Here is a 9,452-nt window from a genome sequence, read left to right on the forward strand (position 1 = left end):
ATCGGTTTCGGGTCAAATAGGAATAACGTAAATCTTCCACCTTTGGAAAGCGCCTACACCTAATGGCTTAAGCCGCTATTCCAATTTCCTCGCTGACCCATCATGCGAAAGGTACGCCGTTAGAGTGAGTGCGCCCGCGCTCCGCACCTTCGACTCATTGTTCGCATCAGATCTCAGGTTCTCTATTGCACTCCCCGATTGGGGTTTGTTTCACCTTTCCCTCATGGTACTTGTATGCTATCGGTCATTGAGGAATACTTAGGCTTAGAGGGTGGTCCCCCTTTCTCGCGTAAAAGTGACCATCATTCGAACACACCGCGTTTTACTGGGAAGGATCGAACCATGGGAACGAATGAACAGGGCTATCACCTTCTTTGGCCGGATCTTCCATTCTTTTTAGAAAACCAGTTCACTGCGTGCCCCACTCCGTCATCAGTCTTGTGTTGCCTATGCTTGCGCCCCAAAATGGTTGCTGACTTTTTACAACTCCGTAGGGTGCACTACGACAACTTTTCTAACTATGCTTGCTGCTTGCAGGTTTTTCCATCATCCAATCCACAACGAATCGAATGAAACCACTTCGGATTTCTTTTGATGAAAACCCTTGCTCCGCTCTCGCTCGCCGCTACTAATGGGGTCTCGGTTGATTTTCCTTCCTTTAGCTACTCAGATGTTTCAGTTCTCTATGCTTGAAAAGTCCAAAGAGGGCAGACTAGCCACAGAGCTTGGATACGGTTTCCTGAATGGAGATCCATGGATCACAGAAAAATCTCTCGCCATGGCCTTTCGCCTCTGAAAGTGTCCTTCCTTCTCAATGCCCGGGCATCCATCCAATGCATGATTTTCGATAGCGTCGAACATGAGCAGACACCCACACAATCTCAATTTGACATAGCAACACTTCCCACCTCTCTTCCTTCCCTTGGATCAGATAGGAAATCCTCACTTTTCCAAGACAGAAGAGAAGCAAGCAACGGATTGAGCAACTAGTGCAAAAGCCGTTGCGCGTTAGTGCATCTGTTTTCTTGCTTGATTTTTATACGATTTCTTGAGCAACTAGCGCGAAAGCCGTTGCACGTTCGCGCATCCATTTTCTTGCTTGATTTTTATACAATTTTATGAAGTGATCTGTCCAACTAAGTAGAAAAGGACACTAGAGTGTGGCTACACGTGGTATATGGTTGCTCGTCCTGCCTGGTGTTGAGGGAGCTAAAGTGGAACTCTCACATACATGTTCCTTAAGTATTTAGCTCGCTAAATGATACAGTCCTCGCTGATGGATCGGCAAGTACTCCACAGTCAGCGGCTATCAGCTAACGTTATGGGCCGTTAGTGGTGGTTCATTTCCTATAGTGTTGTAATCCAGAATCCAAGTTTTGTGATAACCGTGTTGTTTACTTTCAGTGTTGTTTATTGTTCACAGCTGGATTGAGCTCAGTTGAGAGTGTCATGCTCTGTCAATATTTGTTGCAAGAGTTGTCTTTCTCTATTACTAGAGTTGTCAATCTCAGATACAGGAGTTGTCAGTTGCAGCCATTCTCGCTGTGTCAAGCTTGCGACTTGCGTTGTATCAGCTTGGTAACAACTTTTATCTCGATAGGACTGAATGTAGCCAGGAGTTGTCTTAGGTTAGTCTAATGTGCCAAAACATTAGTCAAACCACCTAGGTTGTGTTTGTTCTGGAGAGTTCAGCTAGTCCGAGTGATCTGGGTTATCGTACGTTTTATCCCTGTTTCGATCTTTTTTCGACTATAGGGGTTTTGTAGCAGCCCAGCAGCATCCATGTGACAGAGAGTCATATTAAGGATATAATAATGCTTTCCCCTTGAACCCCTTGCAGAAAAAGTAGGAAAATGGACTAAAATTGTTGGATAAGTGGATTTGCAGTATCTCAACAATCAGAACAACGAATATTCCATCATCCAAACTAAGCTTCCTCATATCCTAACCCATTGGTCATTATCAAGCCTCATCACTCCTGCTATGTTGATATCTTCATATTACCTGTTATCATTCTATCTATCTGGTTATTGCTTTATGTGCTGGTTGGTATTTCACTCAACAAAGTTTAAGTAGAAGTGACTTATTCCTCATTAGCTCCAGTTTGATTATCATTTGCATCTTGTGATGAATGAAGTGAACTTGAGCTCTCTAGTGCTTCTATTTTCTCTTCGAGAGCATTTACTAGTATTCGATGAGATTCTGAAAGACCAGAAAGACAAGTGATATGAACTGGTTTTGTATCCACCCACTTTCTTTTGTTATCTTCAACTCTTTCTCTTTTGGTAGAGAAAGGCATTCCCAGTATAAATGATGATTCTTGCTTTCGTATTGTTAAGTTTTCAATTGTACACGGAAGGAGTTTGTGACCACTACCATTTTAGTAAGGGATTTATCCTGATATTGTTGGAGAAACCATTCTTTGCTAACATGGCTTAGCCTAGCAATGGCTGGGAATTTCTTGTCCCTGAATGCAAAAAAAATGCCCGCCACTTTGTTGCTTTCAGCACGTTTTCTAATGAAGTCAAGCCCCTTTTGGATGTCCGCTGCTGCACTATGTTGTGTCTTACCATAGACAAGAGGAATATACACCTTCTTCACCAACTTTCAATTAATGTGATGGCAAACAGCTTCCTTGACACTAGCTTCCAGAGATTATGATGGAATCTCCTCTTTGAAGTCCTCTAATAGTGAGGAATATAGGTCATATACTTGATCCTCACCATCAACCCATCAAAAGTTAGTACGCGCTGCTAGATCCTAGAAATAGCTCATTATCTGGCAAGCAGATGAGGATGCATCACATATATATGTGACATCCGCAACCTCAGATTTGGGTTTAGCATTTACCTATTTCCTTCCATCCAGCCTGGGAAGGGATCCATCCATGTGCTCTCTATGACACTTGGCATGATTGTTACCACCGGTATCTCTCCTCGCATGCAGCTGATGACCATCTCGCCCATGGCCTTTGTGAACACATAAGTGTCTTGCCAACCATAGAGTTTGGCCCTATGAATAAATAAATTGCACAAATCAAATACTTCATGTGTGTATTCGTATCTACAGACATGAGGAAGTAACAGGGAAATACTAGAATACCTCGACTACCTAACTCTTTCATTTCTTGAGTAACAGAAGCAGAGGTAGAAGAATGCCTTCTGGAGTCAAAAGCCAACTTGATCTCGGCCTCAATATCCAACACGGTATTCTGATTTGCCGAAAAATCCGAGGAACCTATCCCCTTTGTTATGGAATTCCCTAAGCAAAATGGCTTCTCTAGTATCAAACCTTGCCTCTGCCCATTCACATATGCTGTTTGGCCAAAAACATGACATGCAAACATACTGCTAAAGCTTGTTTGTAAGCTTTTGAGATTAATAGAAACAGGTTACCATTTGATTTCGACCACAAGAAACTCTTATTTGGCATTCTGACCTGTTGATACTCGCAAGAAGAGCTTCAGTCTTCGAAACCGCTGCGCGGAACTCATTATCCAGAATGGCCCCACGGTGTTGATGTCTAGTGCTACATCATACATGCAAGTTGCAATACTTTTATTGCTATGGAATGTGAACTTACACGTGTAGTAATGGAAGCAATGCTTGGTGCAAGACTAGTATATCTTCACGAACCTCTCATCAAAAGTGGTATTTTCTGCAGAGTTTATGATAACATCCACTTCTTCCGCGATCTCTTTGGCTAACTCAGGAGCAATGCCAATGTAGGATTCCCTGAAATTACCAACGACTGGAACCTGCTTGCTTAATACAAAGTTGTGTTAGTTTTTCCCATGAATTTCCTGTAAACATCTGAACAACTCATTATCTTCTACCTGTATTGCAGACGGAAAATATGGTCATTTGCATGAAGAACAGAAAGTAGTCCGAAGTAATCATCATACCTCGTTCTTCAATCTTTTCATGGCTGCTTCATTGTCCTTGGCCTTTATCAACACGTATATTTTACCAACATTAGGATTTTTCCTTAAAATGGGATCGATAAGAACTGATGATCAGAATCATACAAAGTAGAATGGAAGAACAAAGGAAGGAAGTCAGGTAGCTAGAGCAAGACAAAGGCGGAATGGAAGAACAACCTAAAAATGGGGGGGGGGCAGATAGAAACTGTCTCACTCAAACTGGCATTTGAAAATGCTACCCACCCTTCCCCTATTTCTGCATTTCATTCTTCTATTCCTTCTGCTTGCTTTTCTAGTTAAGCTGCTCATAAACTAGATCCATAAAACTCACTCAGCTACTGTCTTCTTTCTATAATTGGTCTCTAAGTCCAAGTAATCGATAAAGTATAATCATCTTCCCAGTTCCGCCACCTCCTTTCTACCGAGTATGCTCTACTTGAAAGAACATATTTATCAATAAATAAGTGCATTACTATATTCACAACTACAAACTAAGCCTAATTTCCAATATGTCATATGTATCACTTTGGTGTTGTGGGATCACTAGCTTCTTGCTCAACGGATTTCGCTTCTGCACTTGACTTAAGAAGGGCGAAGCCTTCATGACCGGTACCGGTATCTGTTCAAGAAGTCAGTACTTATGCGGCACTGAACAAAGGGTGAGATCGATGAAATGCAATACATGTTTGAATATTTCCTATCTTCTTCCAGCCATCAAACTTGTTCAATTCGTTTTCTTGAGATCTGTGGAATAGTGATATCATACTTGAATCCACATTCCCAGTATTTGAGGAAGAAGTAGAATGTTAGTCCTTTCGAATGTCTAAGTTGGGAATTTGATATCGACTAAATCAAGAAACTCGATTTCACCATGATATGAGCACTGAACCCTTTGATGCAACATTTCTTGTTTCCAGAAGATCTCGGATGGTTTCTGAAGCTTCCAATATCTTGTAAAAGAAAGTAATCCTTTCTACAAGTCATGAAGACGTGGATCGAAAGACTAAGAAACTGCACAATCTATTGATTGACCGAAAAACTCAAGCTGAGTAACTTGCTTGAATGATCGCTCCGGCTCTGGGCCGTCTGATCTTCGGGATGCATAATAGGGGATCGCTCGCCAACCATTAGTTAGGACCAGTGAAAACCCATGCTTGGTGAAGGCGAAGTTCAGTTTGGAGATCTAACAATTGCTTATATCGTGTATCCTCAATTGATGTAGACTCAGATGCTTCAATTGTAGATTTGAGTATTGAGCGAAAGGTTACACCACCTATAGGTTCTGTATTATAGGACAATCCTACTCCACTAGTACCAATAGGCGGCATAGGGGAAAAAGCACAACACCTCGGAATAGGAATCAACAACACAAAAACTTTCTGAGAAATTACCCAACAAGAAAACGTATGCGCGTGGGCGCAACGGATTTCGCTCCCGTGCGCTCATCCCTTGCTTGTTCTTTCGGACTAGCACTCTTTCCCTCTCTTTGAAGTAGATTTCTCAGCTCCACGAGTCAAACGAAAAAATCCAAAAGGCCCACTACTTCTTCATTCATGGCTTATTGATTTGATTGATCCCCCTTTCGTATTCATTCGACCTGAGGTGAGGTTGGAACAAGAGTTTCCATAAAAAGAATGGTTCTTTTATGCAATTATGAACGGGAAAGCCTCTTGTGGATTCCTCCAACTCTATGAATGAAGGGGGGAGTATGAGGAAGGCTGATTTTATTTCTATATGAAGATGAAAAGAGGATCCGGGTCAAACATTTCTTACTTTTGTTGAGTATGACTGAATGAGGAAGAGCTGCTTATGTGGTATCACTTTACCACCATCTGAAATGCGCGAAACTCCGATTGGTGGAAGCCAGTCCATGAAGATTCCCCCTTATCTTATGTGAAATTCCCCTCTTTTGGTGTCACGCCCAATATGCGACCCTATCCAAAAGGAACTCGAAGGTCCCACCAAGGATAGACCCGCATATTGAGACGCTTTTGCAAGGTGGATATCATTACATCAACATTACATAATAGTGGGGATACATCCAATACATACAATGTCACACGAATACAACAATACAAGAGATCAACATCCGACTACGGATGATACATAAACAGAAACTCAAACAACATCCACCCTGCTCGCCCAGGCTGCCGACCTGGAACCTATCCCCTGATCGAAGAAGCAGAAGAAGAACTCAAAGCAAGCAAGCATCACTCTCGCGTCAAGATCATCGCACAACCTGTACCTGCAACTGTTGTTGTAGTAATCTGTGAGCCACGAGGACTCAGCAATCCCATTACCATGGGTATCAAGACTAGCAAAGCTTAATGGGAAAGGAAGGGGTAAAGTGGTGAGGTTGCAGCAACGACTAAGCATGATATGGTGGCTAACATACGCAAATAAGAGCGAGAAGAGAAACAAGCGGAACGGTCGTGAAGCTAGCAATGATCAAGAGGTGATCCTGAACACCTACTTACGTCAAACATAACCCAGAAACCGTGTTCACTTCCCGGACTCTGCCGAGAAGAGACCATCACGGCTACACACTCGGTTGATGCGTTTTAATTCGGATCTGGTGTCAAGTTATCTACAACCGGACATTAACAAATTCCCATCTGCCACATAACCGCGGGCACGGCTCTCGAAAGTTTATACCCTGCAGGGGTGTCCCAACTTAGCCCATGACAAGCTCTCGCGATCAACAAAGGAATAGACCTTTTCCCAAGAAGACCCGATCAGTCTCAGAATCCCAGTTTACAAGACATTTCGACAATGGTAAAACAAGACCAGCAAGACCTCCCAGCGTGCCGACATCCTGATAGTAGCCGCGCGTATCTCGTCTCAGGCCACGACCGGATGAACACTACGTACGGCAGCCGACGATACCCCAAGTTGCCTTGGGGCGGCACCGCAAGTGGCTCTGGTTTGGACCAACACTTAGACAAGCATTGGCCCGGGGGAGCTATAACAAAGATGACCCTTGGGTTAATTACTCCCAAGGGAAATATAGGCGGTGGTGAGGCAAATGGTAAAAGTCAATGTTGGGCCTTGCTGGACAAGTTTTATTCAAAGCGAACTGTCAGGGGGGTCCCATAAATCACCCGACCGCGTTAGGAACGCAAAATCCGGGAACATAACACCGGTATGACGGAAACTAGGGCGGCAAGAGTGGAACAAAACACCAGGCATAAGGCCGAGCCTTCCACCCTTTACCAAATATATAGATGCATTAATAATGTAAGAGATATTGTGATATCCCAACATAAACCCTGTCCACCATGGAGAAATCTTCAACTTCACCTGCAACTAGCAACTCTATAAGAGGGGCTGAGCAAAAGCGCTAACATAGCCAAACAACGGTTTGCATAGGAAAGGTGTCAAAGGTTAGAGGTTCATGGCAATATGGGATGGCTTGATAAACAGGTAATAGGTAGCGCAGCATAGCGATAGAACGAAGCAACTAGCATAGCAATGATAGTAGTGAGATCCAGGGTAGCGGTCATCTTGCCTGAAATCCCGCAAGGAAGAAGAACGAGTCCATGAAGAAGATGAAGCCACGAAGACGAACCACACGTAGACAAACGAATCCTCACGATCGCAACGAAACGGGAACTATCGAGAAGAAGGCATGATGCACAACAAGCATGATGCATGACCAAGCTACATGAAGCTACTCATGGCAAGAGATGATGCAAACAAGAACAACACATCAAGGCAAGTTTAAATGCGGCCGGGAACAACATATAACAATTCCGGTAAGTCCTCATATGCATATTTCGAAATTGGTCCAGAACTGAACAAACCTTATGTTCCAGTTGTTAAACAGCAAGTTAAGATGCACCAAGATGATCTACACGAAATTCTAGTCAAGTTACATATAAAGTTCATTAGATTCAGAGCTACGGCCTAGAAGATATGAGCAAAATAAGTTAGGCATGGCATTGATGCAAAAGCACTCAAACATCAAGCAAACACACCCAAAACAAGGATGCAACATGATAATACGAAACTACATGCAAAATCAAGCAAGTTTCATATAGAGCACACTCAAAACGGAGCAACGGGTCAACACACACACTCTATACAAGTCATAGCAACAATCTGTCCATAACAGCAACTAGGCATATTGCAAGCATCAAAACAATATGCTACAGCACCCCAACATAATAACAAAAGGCATGGGCATGAAGTACTGGTAAAGCATAACAAAACATGAACACTGAGCTATCTCCAGAAACAACTAGAACATGCTCAAAAGGACATGGAGATATTGCAAATAATAACAGTTTCAGACTTTAGCAGAAATAACATCAGGTTGCAATGTTTAGAGCTATCAAACAGCATGTTACAGGAACTTATAATGGCAAACAAAGTCATGGCATGAATCTACTAATAGCATAGATCAAAAGTCCCTTACTGATAATGAGCCAAAAAGGCATAGAAAATATGATGGCACCCATGTAAACATGGCAAGTTATATTACACATTCATACATGGCAGGAATAATAATAAGTAGGCATGTTCGTGAGCTTGAACCACTCACCACAGAGCAAGACATGGCATGGCAAGGCAACCAACAGCAAGAAGACATGTTTCTGAAGCTAAGCATGGCAAGAACAAGTTAATAGGGTGCACGGATCACTAGCAAAACACATGGGAACAAGTGAACTTAATGTTAACAGGCTGACAGCAACATTTTCAAGCAACTTTAGAGCAAGATTACAACATGTTCCAGCAGTCTATAAATGCAACCAAGGGCATGAATGGATAGAGCATGACATGTAGATCAAAACATGTTTATAGAGCATCTCAAGATTATGCATAGAATGATTAGTAGAAGCATTTTAACATAGCAACAAAATATAACAGAATCTGTCAGGAAAACAACAATAGCAACTACCCAACTTAATAAGCTCAATGCACTCACTACACAAGTCACAAAAATACATGGTTGGCACCCCTGGAAAGATGGCATGACATAGATCAACATACATGTAGAGCTCATACTCATAGGATGCACACATCAATCATGGCAAAAATGATAAAACAACAAGTTATAACAGTTTCAGCAGATTAACATCAACATGCACTCTTCCAATAGCATTTCGGGCATCAAGATGACCTCAAATGAAAATGATGCAATGGAATGAAATGAAGTACTCGTCGAGACGAACAATTTGACATATTATACGCACGAAACGGAGCTACGGATGCAGAGATGTGATGCAATGAATACGGCATGATTATGTTGAAAACTTCTTCGGGGACTTAGAGAAATATCAGGGTTCAACCTTTGCATGGATTACGATGTCGCCGGAGCTTCGCCGGAGAACGGGCGGATCTCGCCGGAGATGTCGGGGATGAATGGATCCGGGGCTCCTCCGGCCGGATCTCGCCGGATCCGGTCCGGTTCGAGGCGGAGGGACGAGGGGGAGGCGAGGCCGAGCTCGCCGGAGCTCGGGGCGGCGCGAGCAGGGAGCGACGGGCGCGGCGGCGGCAACCGTGGCGGCCGGCGGCAGCGGCCAGGCGC

General features: G+C 43.2%; 1 pseudogene; it reads right to left on the minus strand.

Moving 5' to 3' along the window:
* Positions 1–5,744: 5,744 nt before the first annotated feature.
* LOC119301661 overlaps positions 5,745–9,452 on the minus strand; it is a 5,201-nt pseudogene continuing 1,493 nt past the window's right edge.

Source organism: Triticum dicoccoides, chromosome 1B, assembly GCF_002162155.2.
Source record: "Triticum dicoccoides isolate Atlit2015 ecotype Zavitan chromosome 1B, WEW_v2.0, whole genome shotgun sequence".
Lineage (NCBI taxonomy): Eukaryota > Viridiplantae > Streptophyta > Magnoliopsida > Poales > Poaceae > Triticum > Triticum dicoccoides.